The 25,028-nt window shown below is 42.4% G+C and overlaps 1 non-coding gene across 1 annotated transcript; it reads right to left on the reverse strand.

Annotated features, from left to right (window-relative positions):
• Positions 1-20,821: 20,821 nt before the first annotated feature.
• Positions 20,822-20,893, reverse strand: TRNAQ-UUG (transfer RNA glutamine (anticodon UUG)). Its single transcript has one exon. It is a non-coding gene; the product is annotated as a tRNA-Gln (tRNA).
• Between the last annotated feature and the right edge of the window lie 4,135 nt (positions 20,894-25,028).

The following is a 25,028-nucleotide window of genomic DNA, read 5'->3' on the forward strand; positions in this document are numbered from 1 at the left end:
AGCCTTCACACAAACAGATATATGCACACCCATGTTTATTGCAGCTCTGTTTACAATAGCAAAAAGCTGGAAGCAACCAAGGTGTCCATCAACGGATGAATGGGTAAATAAATTGTGGTACATTCACACAATGGAATACTACGCATCGATAAAGAACAGTGACGAATCTCTGAAACATTTCATAACATGGAGGAATCTGGAAGGCATTATGCTGAGCGAAATGAGTCAGTTGCAAAAGGACAAATATTGTATAAGACCACTATTATAAGATCTTGAGAAATAGAAAAAACGGAGAAGAACACATACTTTTGTGGTTACAAAGGGGGGAGGGAGGGAGGGAGGGAGAGGGCTTTTTATTGATCAATCTGTAGATAAGAACTGCTTTGGGTGAAGGGAAAGACAACACTCAATACAAGGAAGGTCAGCCTAATTGGACTGGACTAAAAGCAAAGAGGTTTCCGGGATAAAATGAAAGCTTCAAAGGTCAGCGGACCAGGGGCTGGGGTCTGGGGAACATGGTTTGAGGGGACTTCTAAGTCAAAGGGCAAAATAATTCTATTATGAAAACATTCTGCATCCCACTTTGAACTGTGGCGCCTGGGGTCCTAAATGCCAACAATCGACCATCTAAGATACATCAATTGATCTCAACCCACCTGGAGCAAAGGCAAAGGAAGAACACCAAGGTCACACGACAACTAAGAACCGAAGAGACAGAAAGGGCCACATGATCCAGAGACCTACATTATCCTGAGACCAGAAGAATTAGTTGGTGCCTGGCCACAATCGATGTCTGCCCTGTCAGGGAGCACAACAGACAACTCCTGAGGGAGCAGGAGACCAATGAGATACAGACCCCAAATTCTCATGAAAAGACCATACCTAATGGTATGATTGCGACTAGAGGAATCCCAGAGACAATGCTCCCCAGAACTTCTGATGGCACAGGACAGGAACCATCCCCGAAGACAAATCATCAGGCATGAAAAGGACTGGTCAGTGGGGGGGAGAGACATGCTGATGAAGAGTGAGCTAATTAAATCAGGTGGACACTGGAGAGTGTGTTGGCAACTCTTGACTGGAGGGGGGATGGGAAGATAGAGAGAGAGGGAAGATGGCAAAATTGGCATGAAACAAGAGACTGTAAGGACTGACTCAAGAGGGGGAGAGCAAGTGGGAGAAGGGAGTAAGATGTATGTAAACCTACATGTGACAGACTGATTGGAATGGTAAATGTTCACTTGAAGCTTAACAAAAATTAATTATATAAAAAAAAAAAACTAACTCCAGGTGGATCAAAGACCTAAACATAAAGACTAAAACGATAAAGATCATGGAAGAAAAAATAGGGACAACCCTAGGAGCCCTAATACAAGGCATAAACAGAATACAAAACATTACCAAAAATGATGAAGAGAAACCCAATAACTGGGAGCTCCTAAAAATCAAACACCTATGCTCATCTAAAGACTTCACCAAAAGAGTAAAAAGACCACCTACAGACTGGGAAAGAATTTTCAGCTATGACATCTCAGACCAGCGCCTGATCTCTAAAATCTACATGATTCTGTCAAAACTCAACCACAAAAAGACAAGCAACCCAATCAAGAAGTGGGCAAAGGATATCAACACACACTTCACTAAGAAGATATTCAGGCAGCCAACAGATACATGAGAAAATGCTCTTGATCATTAGCCATTAGAGAAATGCAAATTAAAAGTACGATGAGATTCCATCTCACACCAACTAGACTGGCATTAATCCAAAAAACACAAAACAATAAATGTTGGAGAGGCTGTGGAGAGATTGGAACACTCATATACTGCTGGTGGGATTGTAAAATGGTACAACCACTTTGGAAATCTATCTGGTGTTATCTTAAACAGTTAGAAATCGAACTACCATACAACCCAGAAATCCCACTCCTCGGAATATACCCTAGAGATACAAGAGCCTTCACACAAACAGATATATGCACACCCATGTTTATTGCAGCTCTGTTTACAATAGCAAAAAGCTGGAAGCAACCAAGGTGTCCATCAACGGATGAATGCGTAAATAAATTGTGGTATATTCACACAATGGAATACTACGCATCGATAAAGAACAGTAACGAATCTCTGAAACATTTCATAACATGGAGGAATCTGGAAGGCATTATGCTGAGCGAAATGAGTCAGTTGCAAAAGGACAAATATTGTATAAGACCACTAGTATAAGATCTTGAGAAATAGTAAAAACTGAGAAGAACACATACTTTTGTGGTTACGAAGGGGGGAGGGAGGGAGGGAGGGAGAGGGTTTTTTATTAATTAATCAGTAGATAAGAACTGCTTTGGGTGAAGGGAAAGACAACACTCAATACATGGAAGGTCAGCTCAACTGGACTGGACCAAAAGCAAAGAAGTTTCCGGGATAAAATGAATGCTTCAAAGGTCAGCGGAGCAGGGGCGGGGGTCTGGGGAACATGGTTTGAGGGGACTTCTAAGTCAATTGGCAAAATAATTCTATTATGAAAACATTCTGCATCCCACTTTGAAATGTGGCGTCTGGGGTCTTAAATGCTAACAAGCGGCCATCAAAGATGCATCAATTGGTCTCAACCCACCTGGAGCAAAGGCAAATGAAGAACACCAAGATCACACGACAACTAAGAGCCCAAGAGACAGAAAGGGCCACGTGAACCAGAGACCTACATCATCCTGAGACCAGAAGAACTAGTTGGTGCCCGGCCACAATCGATAACTGCCCTGACAGGGAGCACAACAGAGATCTCCTGAGGGAACAGGGGATCAGTGGGATGCAGACCCCAAATTCTCATAAAAAGACCATACTTAATGGTCTGACTGAGACTAGAGGAATCCTGGGTCCATGCTCCTCAGACCTTCTGTCGGCACAGGACAGGAACCATCCCCGAAGACAACTCGTTAGACATGAAAGGGACTGGTCAGCGGGTGGGAGAGAGATGCTGATGAAGAGTGAGCTAATTATATCAGGTGGACACTTGAGAGTGTGTTGGCAGCTCTTGTCTGGAGGGGGGATGGGAGGGTAGAGAGAGAGGGAAGCTGGCAAAATTGTCACGAAAGGAGAGACTGAAAGGGCTGACTTAAGATGTATGTAAACTTATATGTGATAGACTGATTGGATTTGTAAACGTTCACTTGAAGCTTAATAAAAGTTAATAAAAAAAAAATCAATTCTCTTAGGCCTTTAGCCAAATGGCATATTCCCAGCAAAGTTATCTGAGTAGAATGACCTCTTAGTAAATATTATTTCATACCAGAATATTTGGAATTTACACCACAATAGTATAAATACTTAGGTGTGTTTTTAGTTCATTTTCATAATCTGAAAATATTTTAGAAGGATTGTCATCAAGGTAGATCATCAGTGAAACTAGAATGAGGCAAGTTTAGAGCGTGAACATCTATTTGACTTCGACTATCATAAGATTTACCTTTCCTAGAAAGCAAAAGTGGAGTAGATAAATGTATATTTAAACAGGACTTAACATTTTTAGAGGAATAGATAGATTTATTTGTAGGTTTTTTTTCGTTACCAGTTCAAAAAATTATTAAGGTAATCACTGGGCTTGTAACATGTGGTGGTTAAGTTTGTGTGTCAGCTTGGCTGGGCCATCATTCTCAGTGATTTGGCAGTTATGTAGTGATGTAATTTGGCAGTTACATAGTAAAGCAGTGATCAGACATGATCAGCCAGTCAGCTGTAAAGGGATTTTCCTCAGTGGTGTGGCCTGCATCCAATATATGTGTAGATGTTTTGGGAAAGCATGCTTGCTTATTCTGGATTCTGCACCCAGCTAATCATCATCTGACCTCCAGTTCTTGGGGATTTTAGCCAGCAGCCTGCCACCTTACCTGCTGATCTTGGGATCCTCAGCCCCTGCAGGTATGTGAGGCGGGAGAACTCTGAACCATGGACGTGGGGCTTGCGATCCTCTACAGCCATATGAGCAATTTCCTTGAGATAAAGCTCTCCCTGTGTCTCTCTCTGTCTAACTCTATGGCTATATATATATAACCATACAGTTATACACACACACACATCCATACACACACTTCATTGGTTTTGCGTCTCTTCAGGACCCAGCCGATACATTTGCTACTGAGAGTGGCTCCAGAGAAACAATCATCAGGATGAGTTTTCTAAGTTGGTTCTCAAGTCTGACTAGTCTTAAAAGCACTGACGACTCTGCCTCCAGTAGCAAAAAGGGTGATGCTAATCCATGGCATGAGGTGGCAATTTTAATACGCAAATTATCAGGAATAGATCATGTATTGGTGAGAGGCGAGGCTTTGGGTGATCACATGTTTGAAATATTTCCACAATTTGGTCAGAATGAGAATTATAAGGAAGCTGATTGGTTGGTCCTACTTTCATTAGACAAAGTAGTGAGAGAGATGATCTCAGGTCATCAGAGTCACAGTTCAAACGCCATGTAAAACTTCTCAAAGTTGCAACTTGTGCCCTGAAAGAAATCCTTATTTCTTGTAGTAACAGAGCTGATATTGCCAAAAATCTAACGCAGAGTCTTATTATAAGAGTGCCTGAATTACAATGCTAATTGAATTCCCAACCTCGAATGGTGTCTAAAGTGAGGCATTGATTGAGAAGAAATGGGACCCCGAAACTTGGAATGGGAACATATGGGCAGATAATCAGGGAGCTGGGAACACTGAGGCTCTAAATTCTGTTGAATCCTTCCTGCCAGCAGAATCAGCACTCTTACACCCAACTGACAAGAACACCCCAGCTTTCTCTGGTAAGCCAAGAAAAAAAAAAACCCATTGCTGTTTCATACGAGTTGGTTCCGACTCATAGTGACCCCATAGCACTGAATAGAACTACCCCATAGGGTTTCCGGGGACCATCTGGTGGATTTGAACTATCGACCTTTTGGTTAGCAGCTGAACTCATACCCACTACGGCACCAGGGTTTAGGTGAAGGGACCATCTTGCAGTAAAACCATTATACCTTCCATCCCCTTCTGATGCGATTAACCCAACTGTTCCTGAAGAGTCTTTGTCTGAGATATCACCTGAGCTGGCACCTGGTACCTTGCCTGATTTATCACCTGAGGTAGATGCCTTTCAAGGCATTGCTGAATATTTCCAGGACTCACTGCCACTATTCATTTTTGCTTTTGGCCTATAAGTAGACTTAAGTCTCAGAAAACCCCAAAAGGTAAAGTACAAATTGTGAACAAGGAGGAGGCATGCCACACTCCAAAGGAACTGCTTGACTTTCCTAATATGTACAAACAGAAACCTGGGGAATATGTGTGAGAATGGCTATTAAGGGTGTGGGATAATGGTGCAAGGAGCATAAACATGGATCAGTCTGAGTTTACCAATATGGGCCCACTAAGCACAGATTCTTCATTCAGTGTTTCTGCTCAAGAGGTTAGGAAAAGATCTAATAGTTTATTTGGTTGGGTCAATGAAGTATGGATTGCACGGTGGCCTACAGTAAATCAGTCTGAAGTACAAGACCTGCCCTGGTATACTGTAGAAGAAGGTATTCAAAAAATTAGGGAAATTGGTACATTAGAGTGTATTTATCAGGTTAGAACCACATACTCACCCATGGAGTGCCAGAGGACACACCATTTGCCACAACAGTGAGAAACAAATTTACGAAGAGGCGTGGGGGGTCCCAGAATCCTTGAAGACTGCTGTGTTTGCCCTTTTATGTGAGTAAGGCTTGACAGTGAGAACTGCCCTAACAGAATTAAAACACCTAACTACAATGGGGCTGATTGGACCCCAAGGTCGTAGGGGCCAAGTGGCAGCACTCAATCGACAAAGACAAGGTGGGAGTGGTCAGTGGTTACTACAATGGACAGCAGAGTCAAAGCAGTAATCAGAATAGTCTGACTTGTATGGACTTATGGCACTGGCTACTGAGTCATAGTGTCCTAGAAGTGAAATAAGAAATCTACTAATTATTTACTTCATCCTCTAGAAGTGAAAGAATTCTAGGTCAAGGCAACAGCAGTCTAACTCAAATCACCAGAATAGAGAGTTGCAGCCTCTCAATCAATTCCCAGCCTAGAGCCTATTTACAGACCCACAACCCCTTATATGAAGGGGAAGCCAGGTCCCCTTGAGGAAAGGCCCCCTACACTGCCAAAAATTTATGCTGTTAAATTTCTCGCCTTTTATGAGAGTGACTGTTCACTGGGGCAAAGGAAATAACCAGACTTTGGGGGCATTCCTGGATACTGGCTCTAAACTGACACTAATTCCAGGAGACCCAAAACATCACTGTGGCCCACCAGTCAGAGTAGGGGCATATGAAAGTGAGATTCTTATTGCACTCTTAGCTCAGATTCACCTCACAGTGCGTCCCGAAACCCATCCTGTAGTGATTTCCGCCATTCCAAAATGCGTGATAGATTTCCCCAGCAACTGGCAGAACCCCCACACTGGATCTCTGACAAGTGGAATAAGGGCTATCAGGTTAGGAAAAGCCAAGATGAAGCCATTAGAACTGCCTCTATCTAGGAAAATAGTAAACCAGAAGCAATACTGCATTCTTGGAGGAATTGCAGAGAGTACTGCCACCATCAAGGGCTTCCAGAATGCAGGGGTAGTGATTCCCACCACATCCCCATTCAACTCACCTATTGGGCCTGTGCAAAAAACAGATACATCTTGTTGAATGACAGTGGATTACCGTAAACTTAACCAAGTGGTGACTCTAATTGTAGCTGCCGTTCCAGATGTGGTTTCATCGCTTAAGCAAATTAATATATCTCCTGGTACCTGGTATGCAGCTATTGGTCTGACCAATGCTCTTTTCCCATTTTCAGTTCTGAAGAAACATCAGAAGCGGCTTTTCTTCAGCTGGAAAGGCCAGCAATACACCTCCACTGTCCTATCTCAGTGATATATCAGCTCTCCAGCCCTATGTCTTAATTTAGTCTTCAGGGATTTGATTACCTTTCCGTTCCAGAAGATGTCACACTGATCCATTGCATTGATGACCCTACACTGATTGGACCTAGCAAGGAAGAAGTGTAAATGACTCTGGACTTACTGGTAAAACACTTGTGTGCTAGAAGGTGGGAAGTAAATCCCATAAAAATTCAGGCTCCTTCCACCTCAGTGAAATTTCTAGGAGTCCAGTGTTGTGGGGTAGTGGTGTGGCTCAGGCAGGAAGAACCATCCATCCTTGTCTGTAGTCTCCCAGTATCTGTTGACATTCACTGGTCTGTGAGGGAGCCTCACATGTTGTCTACTCCCGTGCCTGACCCTCTCTGCAGGTCTCTTCTCTTTTATGAAACAGCACTTAGAAGGGATTAGGACTAAGACCCACCCTTCTCTGGTATTACTTAACTGGCGCTCTATTCAAACAGCTGGAGAAAGATGTGGTAGTTGTTCTCTACTCTGTCGTATACAGTCACTGTGAGTCGGAATTGTGTCTACCCGCTGTGGATTCATTTTCAAAGAAATACTCTATTACCCCAAAGAAGGTAACATTATAGGTATAGGGGTTAGGACTTGGTCATTTCCCTTTGGGGGACACAATTCAATCCCTAACACTAGAGGGAGAGAGGATACCACGGCTGATGCTCCTCTTAATAACAGAAAGAAATCCTGTTTTTATAGCCTGAAGATCCTGAAACAAGTCCTAGTTGAAAAGAAAGCATTTCTTCCAGGGCTATTAGTGCCTCCATCAGTTTTATCTGATTTTTCTTCAAATGTATTGGTGCCAAGTGTCTTATCTTTGGTCTCACTAATTCTGACTTCCATTTCCTGAATTCTGCTCCTCTGACTTTCTATTGAGTTGTCTAATTCTGAAATGTTATTGTTAATCTTCTGAATTTCTGATTGCTGTCTCTCTATGGATTCTTGCAGCCTATTAAAGTTGTCATTACACTCTTCATAACCTTCTTAATTTTCTCCACTGCGTTATCTGTGTGATACTTGGCTTGTCCTGCATTTTGCCTGATCTCCTTCCTGATCTCTTGAAGAGTTCTGTGTATTAATCTTTCGTATTCAGCCTCTGGTAATTCCAGTAATATATCTTCATCCAGAAAACTCCTTCATTCTTTGTTTTGGGAGCTTGTTGAAGTGATCATGTTCTGCTTCTTTATGTGACTTGATATTGACTATTGTTTTTGATCCATCTATAAATTATTCTCTTAATTTACTGTTTCGTTCTCGAACAGCCACTGCTGCTTTGCTTTTGTCCCACTTCTTGGGGTCTCTCGACTCCTCCCTCCCCATTGTGCTACACAATAGAAACCATTGTCTGCTCCCCAGCACCTCGCTTGAGTCTCTGCATGGCCTCCTGGAGGTCTCATTCTCACCCACGCCTCCCTGCTTTCCTTTGCTCTTCTTCACCATTCCCCATTCCTCACTTAATTTCCATGGTCGTGCCCCACCGACCGCAACTGGGGCAAACGTGGGGCGTCCATGGCACGGGCAGGTGGGCTAAGGCAGAGCAGCCATGTCGTGAGCCTCCTTGGGCTCAGGGAAGGTTGGAGACCCGGGGGTCTCTGGGGGTCACTGGCACTTGAGGCGGACGAGGAGCAAGGAGGGGCGAAGGCCATTCAGCTGCCCTCCTAGCTTCAGACTCACCCAATGCACTGATTTTAAGGCAATGAACAACATGAGGAGCAGTGTCAAATGTCAAAAACGTGCCTCTCCACTGCACAGCTGAAACAGTTGAAGTCAGACCTGGGGCACACACACCCAAGCTGAACACCAGCAAGGGTCTAATCTGCTGAAATGGTCCCACACAGGTCCATGCAGGGGTTGAAGGCATTCAAAGTCCATAGACTGCTTGTGCCTGGATAAGAGCTTCTTCTGCCCTGAGTTCCCAGCTTAGGGGAGCCGGCAGATTATTTCCCGCCCCCCTCATTTGCTGATTTGTTCCCTCTCCAAGTCTGAGAGAATGGTTTGGAGTGCACAGCAGGACCTGTCTCAGGCCCAGGCAAATCAAATGCTACTGAAGCCAGCTTGAGGCCTGGGGCAGAGGGAGGAGGGATCAGATAAAGGGGAGTGTTCTTTTGAAAGGGGTTCTTTTTTTTTTTTTAACCTTGTATTGTGCTTTAAGTGAAAGTTTACAAAATCAGGTCAGTCTTTCATACAAAAATTTATATACACCTTGCTATATACTCCTAGTTGCTCTTCCCCTCATGAGTCTGCACACTCCTCTCTACTGTCTATTTTTGCGTCCATTGGGCCAATTTATGACCCCTCTGCCCTCTCATCTCCCATCTAGACAGGAGCTGCCCACATAGTCTCATGCGTCTACTTGATTGAAGAAGCTCACTCCTCACCAGCATCATTTTCTATCCCATAGTCCAATCCAATCCCTGTCCAAAGAGTTGGCTTTGGGAATGGTTCCCGTCTTGGGCTAACAGAAGGTCTGGGGACCATGACCTCCGGGGTCCTTCTAGTCTGAGTCAGACCATTCAGTCTGGTCTTTCTATGAGAATTTTAGGTCTGCATCCCAGTGCTGTCCTGCTCCCTCAGGGTTTCTCTGTTCTGTTCCCTGTCAGGGCAGTCGTCGGTTGTAGCCGGGCACCATCTAGTTCTTCTGGTCTCAGGCTGATGTAGTCTCTGGTTTATCTGGCCCTTTCTGTCTCTGGGGCTCATAATTACCTTGTGTGTTTCGTGTTCTTCATTCTCCTTTGCTCCGGGTTGGTTGAGACCAATTGACGCATCTTAGATGGCCCCTTGCTAGTGTTTAACACCCCAGACTCCACTCTTCAAAGTGGGATGCAGAATATTTTCTTAATAGATATTATTATGTCAATTGACCTACATGTCCCCTGAAACCATGGCCCATACTCCTACCCCTGCTATGCTGGCCTTCAAAGTGTTCAGTTTATTCAGGAAATTCTTTGCTTTTGGTGTAATGCAGTGATGCTAACCCCTTGTTTGTTGTGTTTGTCTTTCTCTTTACCTAAAATAGTTCTTGTCCACTATCTAATTAGTTAATACCCCTCTCCTTCCCTCCTTCCCTCCCCACTATTGTAACTGTCAAAGAATATTTTCTTGTGTGTTCAAACTTTTTCTTGAGTTCTCATAATAGTGGACTCATACAATATTTTCCTTTTGCAACTAATTTCAGTCGGCATAATGTCTTCCTGATTCCTCCACATTATGAAGTGTTTCACGGATTCATCATTGTTCTTGTGGATGCATAGTACTCCATTGTGCGAATGTACCATAATTTATTAATCCATTCATCCGTTGATGGGCATCTTGGTTGCTTTCATCTTTCTGCTATTGTAAACAGTGCTGCAATGAACATGGGTGTGCATATATCTGTTCATGTAAAGGCTCTTATTTCTCTAGATATATTCCAAGAAGTAGGATTGTTGGATTCTATGGTAGTCTTATTTCCAGTTTTTTTAAGGAAGCGCCAAATTGATTTCCAAAGTGCTTATACCATTTTCCATTCCCACCAGCAGTGTATAAATGTTCCAGTCTCTCCACAACCTCTCCAGCATTTATTATTGTGTGTTTTTTAGATTAATGCCAGCCTCGTTGGGGTCAGATGGAATCTCATTATAATTTCAAATTGCATTTCTCTAACGGCTAATGATCGCATTTCCTCATGTATCTGTTAGCTACCTGAATGTCTTCTTTAGTGACATGCCTGTTTGTATCCTTTGCTCATTTTTTAATTGGCTTATTGGTCTTTTTGTAGTTCAGTTTTTACGGTATCGTGTAGATTTTTAGAGATCAGATCAGATGCTGATCAGGAATGTCATAGCTAAAAACTTTTTCCATGTCTGTAGGTAATCTTTTTACTCTTTTTAGTGAAGTCTTTGGATGAGCATAGATGTTTGATTTTTAGGGGCTCCCAGTTATCTACTTTCCCTTCTGGTGTTTGTACATTGTTAATAATGTTTTGTATACTGTTTATGCCATGTATTAGGGCTCCTAGCATAGTCCCTAATTTTTCTTCCATGATCTTTATTGTTTTAGATTTTATAGTTTGGTCTTTGATCCAGTTTGAGTTCATTTTTGTGTATGGTGTGAGGTATGGGTTTCGTTTCCATTTTTTAGCAGATGCGTATCCAGTTATGCCAGTCCCGTTTGTTAAAGAGACTGTCTTTTCCACATTTAACTGACTTTGGACCTTTGTCAAACATCAGCTGCTCATAGGTAGATGGAATTATGTCTCGATTCTCAATTCTGTTCCATTGTTCTATGTATCTGTTGTTGTACTAGTAGCAGTCTGTTTTAACTACTGTGGCCGTATAATAGGTTCTGAAATTGGGTAGAATGAGGCCTCCCACTTTGTTCTTCTTTTTCAGCAATGCATTACTTATCCAGGGCGTCTTTCTCTTCCATATGAAGTTGGTGATTTGTTTCTCCATCTCATTAAAAAATGTCTTTGGAATTTGAATTGGAAATATTGTATCTATACATTGCTTTGGTAGAATGGATATTTTTACAATGTTAAGTCTTCCTATCCATGAGCAAGGTATTTTTTTCCAATTCTATAGGTGTCTTTTGGTTTCTTGCAGTAGTGTCTTGTAGTTTTCCTTGTATAGGTCTTCTACATCTCTGGTAAGATTTATTCTTAAGTATTTTATTTTCCTGGGGCCAATGTAAATGGTATTGTTTTGGTGATTTCCTCTTCGATGTTCTTTCTGTTGGTATAGAGGAATCCAACTGATTTGTGTATGTTTATCTAGTATTCTGATACTCTGCTGAACTATTAGTTTCAGTAGTTTTGTTGAGGATTTTTTAGGGTTTTCTGCATATACGATCATGTCACCTGCAAATAGAGATACTTTTACTTCTTCCTTACCAATCTAGATGCCCTTTATTTCTTTAGTACTTAGCTTTTGCTGAAAGCACCATTCTTCTCTGGTTCTGGAGGTGTGAGTAAGCTTTGTGGCTGGCTGTTTCTCCCTGGGGAAGCTGTAGCTGAATGCTACCACCAGCCTGCTGCAGTCACTTCCAGGAATGGTACCTGAGGCTTCCAGGCAATTCAGGTCCGACAACTCCTCTTCGCTTCTGAATCATATCTCCCTCCCCCTGCCACTCAGTCTGATTTCTTTGACTTTGATGTTCAGGGCTGCTAGCTTGTCATAAACATAAGTGTTTCACTTGTTTTTTCAGGTCTTTGTTGTAAGAGGGATCACCGGAAGGGTCTGAATACTCTGCGCCATCTTGGCCCCACATCCAAGGTGTGCTAGTTGATCCGCAGGGTAAATTAGACACAAGCGCTTATCTTTTGCTGAGAGCGCTGTTCTTCCCTGATTTTGGAGATGTGAGTAGACTCTGCCGGTTGCGCTCTCTCTCTCTCACTGTGGAAAATGTATCTCAGATGTTACCACCAACCCCGCCACGCTCCTACCAGGGGATCAGGGTTGAGGGGTGCTGGTGTCTACCAAGTCAGGTCCGGCAACTCCTCACTTCTTCTGGACTGTCACTCTTTCTCCATGCTGCTCAGTCTGATTTCTTAACTTTGCCTTTGATGTTCAGGGCTCTTAGCTTGTCATATATATTATTGACTCACTTGTTTTTTTGGATCTTTGTTGTAAGAGGGACCACCAGAAGCATCTGACTACTCCACCATCCTGGCCTCACCTCCCCCTGTCAGTTTTAGATATACCTTTTGCAGGGAAATGACTCTGCCATGGTGTTCGGGCCATCTCCTACATATCTGCATAGGCCATGCAGGTCAGAACCCATGTCTTGGTGGAATACCCTGCCCTATGCCCAGGAATATAAGATAGATGGTCTTGTGAGGAGTTTGACACTTTCACATCTGCCTCTCTTTCTTGTGGGGGGCTGCCACTAGACAGTTTTTACATCTACCTTCCTGTTTCTAGTGAGGTGTGGAATTTTTCAGTTAGCTCTCCTTAAGGCACTGCCACAGGATATAAAACAGCTTAGCTGAAGCAAGGCATTGCCTCCTCTGCAACAGTGTCCTAATAATTATGTTGCACTCATCTGGCCCTCTTTTAGTGTTGTCTGATGAGACAGCCATGAGGGGTCGGCACCTTTGACAATTTTTCCTTTTATTGCTTCTGTAAGTAATAAAGTATCTAAATCCCAAAAAGAATTTTTTTTAACCATCTGAATCTGTTATGCTTTGACTTTACTTTCTCTTGTGCTCGACATCTTGTACTCACTTTGATTCTTGCTGAACCTCCATGCGTTTTCAGTTTTCTTTAATTCTGCGCTCCTGGGGTTATCAAGAATGTGGTATGTAACGAGCCAGCAAGGAACTGCAGCGGACATATGTATTGTGCACATTTTCTCTTCTTGCATATACGCTTCCTTTTCCCATTGAATTTCACTTACAAAACATATATTCAAAGTTAAAATCATAAATAATTCCAAGACGATGACAGCAGAACATTAAATCAAGTGTGAGAATTTTGAGCGTAGGGCCATCTGTGAGTGTATAGGTCACATGCCCATGAAGTTGGCCCTGTATAGGGTCCAAGGCCAGGTGCCAATAAGAGTTCAAACACCCTCATGGAGTAGAGAAGCCGCCACACAACATGACTATCCAGAGAACCAGAGCCTATGGGAGATGACAGGTGGATAATACCTCCACATACAGCTTTCACTCTCTTTCAAAGTCCTCATTAACTACTAATTGAGACGTGTGGTCTCTGACTTTATCCATTATTTCAATCCAGACTTAGTCAATGACTTTGGGGCTTCTATTTTTTTAATTTACCTGGGACCCACAGTCCTCAGGAACAGGAAGAGATTCATTCTTCACAAGATTTCCCGCTTCAATAACTCCAGCTCCTGTTGAATTAAATTCCACACCCCCAAGTCACATGAAGACACTCAGAGATTGGTTGTCAGTTTCTGGACAGTCAAAGCATTTTGTTTCCTTGTGAGACTTCTATTCCATTAAAGTCTTGCAATTTATGCCCATTTCTAGATTGCTTAGCTATTCTTTTCCACAGAGAAATTGATATTGATATTGCTGTGGAGTTGCAGCCTACCCAAAAAACCCCATCGCCATCGAGTCGATTCCAGTTCATAGTGACCCTATAGGACAGGGTAGAACTGCTCCCTAGAGTTTCCAAAGAGCTCCTGGGAGATTCAAACTGCCGACCTTCTGGTTAGCAGCTGTATCACTTAACCGTTACGCCACCAGGGTTTCAGCCTACAGTCAGGCAAAAAGATACAGAAAGAAAGAAAAGAAGAGAATGTGGATCCCAACCAGCCTGTGAAGACATCAGTTGAATTCAATCGAAGTAGAAGTAAATTAGCTGCACTCCCTTTATGCTTGAGAATTCCACATACCAAAATCAGCTTAAAAACCTAACGAAAGAGGTGTAAGGTAGGAAAAATGCCAGGATTTGGAGATTGGAACACCAAACTTAGCAAAAGGATAAAGACCTGGAATTCCTCATTGACCTAAGAGTATAACAATGGACTCTCTGGTAGGATCACTCTGGAAATATATAGCCCTGGGCCTCATTCACATGTCCCACCAGTAGGCTATCATGTTGTGGCCTTGTCCTGAGTGTATTCATGCGCCTCTGAGCTACATCTTCCCAGACTCTGGGGGACCAAGAACCTGCTCCATCTGTGTCACCTATGACACATGTCTTGGGGTAGAGTTGGACCTCAACTCAGAATCATGTTCTCTGTCTGTAAATAAGAGGGTGTCTGCCATAGTTTCTAGAGATTCCTCAGATTCCTCAGGCTCTCTAATAATTCTCTGAAGAACTATGATTGGCTGTGTTTCCTTGGGACTTAGTGTGTTTTTTGTGCCCTTGGCCTGAGAGATTGCATTAGGAGATTCCATCACAACAAATAAGTTTTTACTCCCAGGTGGGGCTCCTTTTTTACTTTTCAATAGCCAGTTTCCCTGTATGTGGTATGGGTAGCACTGGTAGTACTTGAGATAATTTTAGGTGGTACAACGATGAGTGATGAGTATTTTAACATGAATAAGTATGTATCTAATTCCATACTCATACCCAACATGCATAACAAGCACATCAAGCCCACTTTGATGCCTTCTTTGTAGAGATGAGAAATAGCATTGGTATCATAAGCCTGGTGGCAACACTTCATCAGATGCCCTTTCCACATCTAAACTTTCCTTGGACTTCTTTGCTTGGGTGACAGCTGTCCTGCTTGATGTCTTGCTCCCAAGTCCTACATCTATTGTCATGCAGCTTCCCCAGATACCACCCCAACACACCTGTGGTGACATGAGATCCTTTAAGTGACCTTTTGCCTTGGTTCTTTGGTAAAACAGCTTGAGAGATTTTTTTCCCCCTAAAGCCTGAGGCATTACATTTGCCCTAGTTTTCTATCCCCAAAGGGTTTGTTACTTTTTTTCAGGCTGATTGACGTTTCCTGAGTAAGCTGTAAACAACTTGATGTTTGATACTTTTTGTCTGACCCTAAGCTGCTTGCAGTCTGTCCTGTAATTAGTATGCACCTTGCTGGATTGGTCAATATACCACGCAAATGCAGTGACTATAGGCTATGCAAGTGGAGTATCTGTAGGCTACTATGCAAATGGGGTAGTTGTAGGCTACTATGCAAATGAAGTGTCTGTGGTCTACCAAGAGGGGATTGTTCAATTCATGGCCTTGGTTGGAGGGCCATGTCTTGAAACTGATGAGGAATTTGTATATATATATATATATATATATATATATATATATATATATATATATATATACAGTAAACCCCCCAGAGGTTTTTTGGACAGGAAGAAGCAGAAGGAAGAAAGAAGAGAGAAGGAGCAGAGAGAGAGAGAGAGAAGAGGTAAAGAAGTTCTTAAAAGAGCTGTAACACAGGTCAAGGGCTGTAACACTGAACATGGTGACAGGCCTGGAAGGGGCCCAGTGGCAGACTCAATGGTGATACACAGCAGAGCCAAGAGAAGCCTGTCCTGAGGGGGCCCAGAGGATCCTTGAATGGCTGAGAGGAGCTGAGAGAGATGCCCTACACTGAAGAAGGGAGACTTGCCTACATGGTTCCTGATCTTGACCCTGAATTGCAGCCTGTTGATCCTGATCCTGAATTGTACCCTGTTTTTTTTTTTTTTTACTTCCTTAGTAACCACTAAACTGTAAATGTGGTTCTATGTGGACATGGGAACAGATCATTGACCCCAGAAGAGAAGTAGAGCGTGCCGTGGGACGGATGGCTGGTGTCAGAATTGGTGAAAAGTTTGGAGGGTGGAGATATATCTGACTGCCTCTTCATGGGAATCAGCTTTGGGCTGATCCTGCTCATTATCCCCCATGAATTCTGAAAGGTTCTGACACCGATGCTAGTATTCCCACCTTTTTACAACATCCGTGGCCCATAAAGCAGCCTCTTTTTTTTTCCGGCTCCGGTTTTGAAACAGGCAGTCATGGAAGGGTTATTAACCATCCCATAATAGTTTTTTTTTCAGAAATGCCTACTCTTGCTACATTTTTGTTAAAAACTTTTACAGCACTTGACCATGATTCGTCAGATTCCCAGGTTTCTTGTCTTCTCTTGGCAGGAGACCAAGGTGCAGGTGCACTGACTCTGAATCTATCCACTATATGACCTTCCCGGGGTGGCAGTAGCCAGCCATCGCCATTTTTTCAGGGTTATGTGTAGTATTTTTAGAGCCCTGTGCAAAAAACAATTCTCTAAAATTATGTGGACTGAGCATGCATCGAAAGACTGAGGATCCTCCCCTCACTGTTCGCACATATGTATGTCACTCCCTATAAGAGGAACAAATCTGCCCTGGGTCAGGGAGCTGGCAGCCTTAGGTCAGGAGACTCTGCCTATCTCCCAGTTTGCAACTGTGAAGAAAACTTTCTGTTCTTTCAATCTTGTGTCCGGCTGATTTGAATTGGCTAGCCTGCTTGACAAGAACCTGTGAGTTGATGGCTTCAGTTTCCTCTTCCCCCATCCCTTTTCTCAAGGCCTCTCTTACCTCCTTCATGGGCAGACAGCATTAGCTCTCCGTCTGCCTCGGATTTGCACCTGACATGCATCAGGAGATTGGAAAATTAGGACGGTCCCTTAAGCTGCCCTCTCTTTCAATGCTCGTGGAGACTGTAAATGCTGTTGTTGCTAATTGCTGTCAAGTCGATTACTACTCATCACGACCCCCTGTGTGCAGAGTAGAACTGCTCCATAGGGTTTTCAAAGCTGTGGTCTTTCGGAAGCAGGTTGCCAGGTGTGTCTTCCAAGATGCCTCTGAGTGGATTTGAAACACCAACCTTTGTGCTACTAGTTGAGGGTTTGACTGTTTTTACCATCCAGGGCCTCCAGGAATTTAAATAAATAGGACATTATCTTCTCACTGTCAGAAATAAGTTTAGATTTTTCCTTCTCTGAAAATGCTGAATATTAAACTATAGAAGAAAACCCTAGATCTTGTGTTGGCAGGTGTGGGCGTTTTGCCACCCCTTTCCAGGGTGTGTGCTCACCTCTCTCTCCTTCTGAGCCACAGTGTCCTAGTAAATTGAAATAACCTGGAATCCTTCTTCACCCTCTAAACTGAGAAAAGGAAAGAAGGGCCATGTCGCCCCCTGGTGGCTACTGTGGGCACAGCACAGAGAGATCTGCAAGGCCCCATTAGATACCAGGGTGGGGGTGGTAAGGGGCTGCGAGACGGGAGAAGACAAGGGCAGGGTCAAAGAAAACCAGCTAAAACGTGAAAGATGCCAAGTGATTGTTCACGACATTGAACTACAAGCCGTGCATCCTACAGAGTGATACAGCTCGATGAAGAAGAGCTGTGAACTTTTCTCCCCAGAGCAAGAGATTTCCTTGCCCAAATATAAAATACCTGAATTAAGAAGGAAGTCCATTTTCTGTGCCTTTGCAATGAGAAAACATGGGTTTGCAGAGAGTTTAAGGGCTTTCCTCAGTCAGAGCTTAAGGTCTAAGTTTGCTGTGGCTCCCTGAGGGAGGAGTTTCTGACCTAAAGGAGTCTATCGACACAGTGGCTAGGAACTCCTAAGATACTGGGTTCCAGGCATATCAGATATTCCAAGGTTATTACAAAGATCTTTGATCTGGTCTGTGGCTAGGGGCACTACCTCTGGGAAGGCCTCCCTTCCAGTCCTGGCACCACTATTTGCCTTCTGTTTGACCTTGGCCCAAATCCTTCAATGTTTCAAGTCTGATATGAAAATAATCGTATTAACTCTCTCGTAGAATTATTGTATAAATTAATGGGATGATATAATAATACACATAACATAGTGTATGGCACATATTAGGTATACCAAAGAAAATCCAAACCTATTGCCATCAAGTCGATTCCTACTCGTAGTGACCCTATAGGACAGAGTAGAACTGCTGCATAAAGTTCCTAGGGAACACCTGGTGGATCTGAACTGTGGACTTCAGCACTATGCCACCACACCTTGAATATTAGGTATGGGAGATAGGAAATAACATCGAAGATAAGTTTTTCCTCCCTTAATTGTTAAAATATAGGAAAAGAGTACAAGTTTCTGCTTTGGGCCATAGGAGTAACAGAGATGGCATTTACTTTTCTACCTTAAACCACTACAAGACCAGACAAAATATATGTGAAAGAGCTCTCTGGAGAAACTGAACCACAGGAAGTGTAGGACAGAGCTCAGACTGAGCCCCTAAGAGTGTGTGTTCCCACCAGCCTGAATGGAAAGAGCGTCTAACACATGTGGCATGAAGGAGAGTCTTCAGAAGGGTAATACCTGAACACTGTGTCCACATTAACCTTAGACTAAGGATTTTCTGAACCTACCAAACAAAGCTTAAAAACCAGCCTGGAAAGAATCAAACTGTTTTCAAGCAGCTTAAAGGCATCCCAGAGCAAAGTCCAAAAATATTTAAAGGATTATACAAAAATATTTTTTAAATACTTAACATAAAATTCATAATGTCTGGCATCTAATAAAAATTTTTAGGTATGCCAATACTGGAGTCCTGCTGCCAGATGATATGATCCATAACCATGAGAAAAGTCAACAGAAACAGACACAGAAATAACCTAGTTGATAGACTGAATAGACAAAATATTTAAAAAGCTATTATGAACAGACTGTATTCATTCAGAAAAATGGAGGAAAGCATAAGCTTGATGAGGAGAGAAATGAAAGACATATATATTATTTATGACTCAAATAGAACTTCTAGAATTGAAAAATACACTAAATGACTTTATCAGTTAATTGGACAGTGTAGAATATAAATTATCTAAAATGAAACCCAGAGGGAAAAAAGAACTAAAAATGAAAAGAACAGAGCATCATTGACCTGTGAGAAAACATCAGGTGGTCTAATGTCCATGTAACTAGAGTCCTCGCAACAGAGCAGCTGGAGTGACAGAGAAAGAGTTTGAAGAGATAACAATAGTCCCAAGGGGAAAGGTCCTGGCTCCTCCTTGTGGCCGCTGTGGAGACAGCAGGTAAGGATCTATCAGTACAACCTGAGGGGCCACCCCATACCGAAGAAGTAAGCAAAGAGGTGGATCAAGGGTAGATACAAAGAAAACTAGGCAATGTGCAGGACCTTAAAATGAGAAGTTGTATGGCCTATGGACTGAGCTACCTTGATGAGTAAGAGCTGAGAGCTGCTCTTCTCCTTAGCATGGAAGTTTGCCCAGTTATATCTGAGCCAACACTGAAGGCAAGGCTTATCGAGTTATGATGAGGAAGCTGAGATTTGCAGAGTTTAATGGACTGTTTACATTAAATCACGTCCAGTCCTCTCAGTTGTTGATGCTTCAGAGCATGAGCTATAGAGACAGTTATATGTGGGAGGATCTTCAAGTCTATTAGTCCATCTGCTCAGCTCATGAAAAGGGGAACAATGGTTGGTCATTTGCTTCCAAGTTGTCCCAATAACATTTTTATAATCTTACAGTGAAAGGACTCAAGAATGTGACACAAACCCCAGAATCTTTAGAGTGATGGTACGTAGGAGTACATCAAAATTTAAATTCAAATAAAAAACACTCTACATAACAGTTATTTTTATTTTGTATATATTTTTTTTTACCAAAGTACTCTATTATATGCCCAACAGTTTTTTTTAATGAAAAACAGTAGTGCCCTGATCATTTTCTACATTCCCTGTTCTCCGAAGATAACCAGTTTCAACCCATATAACCAATTATCTGTCTCGATCTCTCTTTACCTCTAAAGAAACATTGTTATGCCTTGATATTCCAGTTTTCCACCGCAGGCCCTGCAGACTGCCTGCAAAGGGAAAAACGCTGTGCATATGGGTGCACGGGTGCACCACCTACTAGTCAATACCAAGGGAGTCCAAAAGGCCCTTCACTTGGCTTCCACTCACTTGCCAACAAACTTAATCCACTTCACGCGTCCACACAGTGAAAGGAAACTTTGCAAGAACAAAATGCCAGGCAAGCAGCTTTGAGGTTTATTGGTGGAACGGGTTCTCCAGTGGGACAGGAAGCGATGGGGGCGCTCCTGAGTAAGGAGCATAGGTGGTCCACACCCAGCAACTGAAACCCCTGCTGTGAACGCCCGGTTCCTCGGCCTACCATTCCCTACTTCCTCCCTTTTTCTTTCCAATTCTCTTCTCTGTTCTTTCCAGTCTCTCCTCCTTCCTCAGGTATTTTCTGAGGGTTTCTGGGACCTCAGTTCCTGAGGAGGAGACGTGAGGAAAAGAGTGCAGGGCCGCGAGGCGGAAAAGACCACGGGGAGCAGGAGATGAGCAGGGATCTGCAGCAGCTTGCCCTTCTTCCTTGGAGGCCGGAAACCTTTCTAGCTCCTTAATGAGGATCAGAGGCTGGACGCGGAAAGGGGAGTAACAAGTTTCATTCACAATTTAAGGTGTTTTTTCAATCCTTCACTTAAAAGAAACACAAAGGTTCCACCGAGGCTTGAACTCGGATCACTGGATTCAAAGTCCAGAGTGCTCACCATTACACCATGGAACCACAAGTCTTTAAAAAAAAAAAAAAATGGTGGTAGGATTCTGACTCATATCTTGATCATTTCAGTCAAAAAGAAGAAGAAAAAACCTCTTGCTGTCCAATGGATTCTGACTTCTAGGGACCCTGTATGAGCATCTCAATAGAGGTGTGTGAATACTCATGTAGCATCCATAGTTTCCACGACTAATCTCAAGGCAGTCCTCTATCAGACAGGACTTGATGACCATTGACCTGTGTGAGTGGACTCATCCATCTTGCTTTCTCTCTGCACCTCTCTTTTTATTGACTTCTATGATTTCATTTGCATCTCAAGAAATTGTGGTAAAATCCACTTTGGGTTTAGCGTATAGCACAGCTCTTTAAGTCTCTGTCATAAATCACACAGTGACCTCATTTACCAGCATTTCCTGCCCCAAGGTGAAATTTCTGCAAACAACAGTGTTATTTTCCTTTTCCTTGCCTTCACCCATTACTCATTGCCCAGGGAGGGCAGATAATTGTCAGGGCAGGTCTTGGGACTTCCGGGGTGCCTTGTCCAAATAGCATCTACTACACTCCAAAGCCACCACAGCTTCCCCATGTGTAATGTAGAAAGGTGTCTCCACAGTGTTCTATCTGGGGAGTGAGTTCTGAAGGCGGGAGAACTCTCTTTTTCTTCTTTATAGATTTCTTTTTTGGTAAGTTTTTCTTACAAAAAACATGTATTTGTTAGATATACAACAAAAAACAATTAACCTTCTTTAACATGTATACACTCTGACAAACCAGACTAACCTCATCTGCAGTGACTCAGAATCGACCACGTGCTGTTGAGGCTACAAGACAGGGCTCTGAAACTTATTCAGCCCCAGTCTGTTTTCTGAGAGCTTGGCCATGTCCATTACATTCCAATTTCTCAATGTATCATGACCTAGAAACTTCACAGTTTTTTATTTGTTTTTTGAAGTGCAGTAAAGATTTAACTCCATCCAAAGAAATTCATGTTTGTCCTTTGTTTCTCAGAGATAACTCGGAAAAAAAACCAAAACACTAAGCCCCTTGGCTCTCAGGTTGATTCTGACTCCTAGTAACTCTATAGGACAGGGTAGAACAGCCCAGTAGGGCTTCCAAGGATGGAAATATTTACAGACACCCATTCCCACATTTCTCCCTTGGAGTAGCTGGTGGGTTCAAATCATCGAGCTTTTGCTTAGAAGCCTAGCACTTAAAAACTGTGTCTCCAGTCCTCCTTGAGATAACTCTAAATGCTTGGAACTTGCTGAGTAATAGAGGTGCCTTTGTTTTCTATAGGCCTCCAGACCACACTTGAGGGTTTATAAGATGACTCAAGTGGGGGCTGGCAAGGCTAGAAAGAGGACCTTCTGATGTAGGGCAACCTAGGGCGAGGGGTGCAGAGGTTGGGGAAAACTTCATTCAGTCATGCCTAAGAAATGAGGCTCAGGAAAAGGCTCTGAACAGAAAAGCTCCACAGGCTTCGTTGTTGATGAGAGACGTCTATGCACATGGAAGGGTAATGCAGCCCTTTTTGAGACAAGGACTCGCCATGTTTAGAACCTTCCCAGTCCTTGCCCTATGTGTCTCCTCATTTGTATTCTTTATGCTTTAAAACTGTAATTGTAAGTATAGGACTTTCTGTGAGTCATTCCAGTCAATTATCAAACCCAAGGGAGTAGTGAGAACCAGCAGGTCAGAAGTGAGGGGAATGAGCATCTCTGAGCTTATGGCTGGTATCCTGAAGGGGTAGAGGGAACTTCTGAGTATGTAGCCAGCAGGTCAGAAGTGAGTGGGTCACGAGGACTCCCAAGGTTGCAGCTGGTGTCTGTGCCCTTTACTTGTGAGGTCTGCCCTAGCTCCAGAAGTTTAGGGTCAGTGGAAGATGCTGCATGTGCACCTGGTGTCAGAACAAGTGTGGAAGAGAATTGGATTGATGTAGGTAGATTTGGGTTGATCAATAAATATTTGGTGTTAGAGAAGTGGAAATTGATTTGGGCTTTTCCAACATGTAAATATATCAAGATATCCAGGGACACCCATTTGTGTCACAGGGTAGGTGTATCCAAGTTGTCTTACAGTATTGTCTCGTTATTTCATTTATGTGCACAAAATACCACAACACTAAATATGTGTATAATAGATGTAAACTTGGTCTTTAAATTATACACATAGTTTCATACCTTACAAAGAGATTATTATCATACATTCCTTTGGCACTCAAAATTACCTCTTCTTCCTAAGGCTAGTTTGTGCCTTTGAAAAGTGAATTGGATCGCTTGGCCTAATGATTTCAAAATGGTTAGACTGCATAGAAGACATTAAAGAATGACCTGGTCATGCATACGCATAATGGAGTTCTATGTGGCCAAAATGTGAGGGTCTCTATGGACTGCTGCTGAGTTATTGCTAGGATAGTTTATGTGAAAAAAAGCAAAGCAAGAAGTGAAAAAATGTATACAGTATTCAATCTTTTCTTTAAGAAAGGAGAAGATAGATGTGTTTGTACTCATTATTAATACTTGCTGATTTTTCAGGAAGGACAAGCCAAAAGGTAATAAAAATGTTTTCATCTAGGGAGTGTGGTTTAAGCGATAGAAATGATGGTGAGACTTTGCTAAGTATTATCTTTTTTATATAGTTTTAATTTTTAAACCATGTGATGTTTTACATTTTCAAAAAAAGAAGAAAAAGAAAACACTACAACTGATGAAAAGAAGTAGAAAATTTTAAATTGAACCATATGTCAAAATGATAATACAATCACACAGAAAATATTCATGTGAATTTTAAATGCGGTTCTCTGACTGTGATCCATAGAGGCATATGTTCTTATGTCAGAAGCATCTGCAAAGAAATTTTGAACTTTGTAGATTTGTTGTTGGTAGTCATATTGATGGAATAATTTGGAAACAATTCTCTGTGTATTTTAGAAGAGAGCACGTGAGTAAATGTATTAAAAATTGTTTGGAATCAGGGTTATCAACATGAGAGAGAAGAGATAAAAATATGGACTAGGGAAAGTGGAGGAAGAACCCCTTCATGTTGGATTGGGATTGAAAGTGACAGTATAAGCTCATGAATTCAATATGAATATTTGCTCACTATGTCCATTTACAGGGCCTAGAAGCAATGCTACCTAGTGGCTACATCTTTGTTGCGAATGCCATTCTCCACCAAAAGAACCAGATTCCTTGGAGAAATGACTGATTTTGGAAAAGGAAATCACAAGATGAGCTTGGAACTTCTTGTGCCAGAAAGGAAGAATGTGCTCCTTGATTCTTGGAAGCAAGTCAAAAGATCACAGGAACCAACTTGAACAGATCCGAACTGGTCCAAATTGAGACAATTTGAGCATCAAAAACAAGAATGGTAATGGATAACAACACATTGAAGTAAAAAAACAAGCCACGAGTTCATAGAATCTAAGATTGGGGAGGGAAGTACTATAATAAAAATCCGGAGGGAAGCTCTAAATAAAAAGCCCTGCCTAGAGAAAAATGCACTTCCACTGGTGAAAACTAGTTCCTCATCCTCGCAGATCATGGCAGTGTATTCAGATATTCTGGTGGCTTGCACTAGTGTGTGGGGAAGAAGAGCCAGAGAAGGAAGTAGGAGGAGGAGCAGGGACAAAAGAAGAAAAGAAAGAGAGAAACCAGGAAAAGTTTAAGAACCGTGTAGTGGGGAGAGAGGCAGCTGGACGCACTCACTTAGCAGTTTATGTCTATGGTTTCATTTATATATGATAACTGAAGTCCCATTCAAGTCAGTGTTTGAAGAGCTGAGGGTATAGAGTTAAAGGGGAGTCCATCTATAACTAAGGTATTAGTTTGCTGATAGACTTATTTCTATGTATTTGATGGGTTTTCTTTTTATTCTTTCAATTTTTTGGTTTTTCTATGACTGTATCTAGGAAAGACTTAGGGAGTAGTAGCTTTATTTTTCAGCCCTGGTGGTGCAGAGGTTAAGAGTTTGGCTCCTAAACAGAGGTTGGCACTTCAAGTCCACCAGCTGCTCCTTGGAAACCCTGCGGGGCACTTCTATTCTGTCCTACAGGGTAGTTATATGTCAGAATTGACTTGACAGAAACGTGTTTGGTTTTTTTGATTTTAGATTTATTTCTAGAAGGCAAAAACATGGTTAATTT

Source organism: Loxodonta africana, chromosome 3, assembly GCF_030014295.1.
Source record: "Loxodonta africana isolate mLoxAfr1 chromosome 3, mLoxAfr1.hap2, whole genome shotgun sequence".
In the NCBI taxonomy this organism is placed as follows: domain Eukaryota; kingdom Metazoa; phylum Chordata; class Mammalia; order Proboscidea; family Elephantidae; genus Loxodonta; species Loxodonta africana.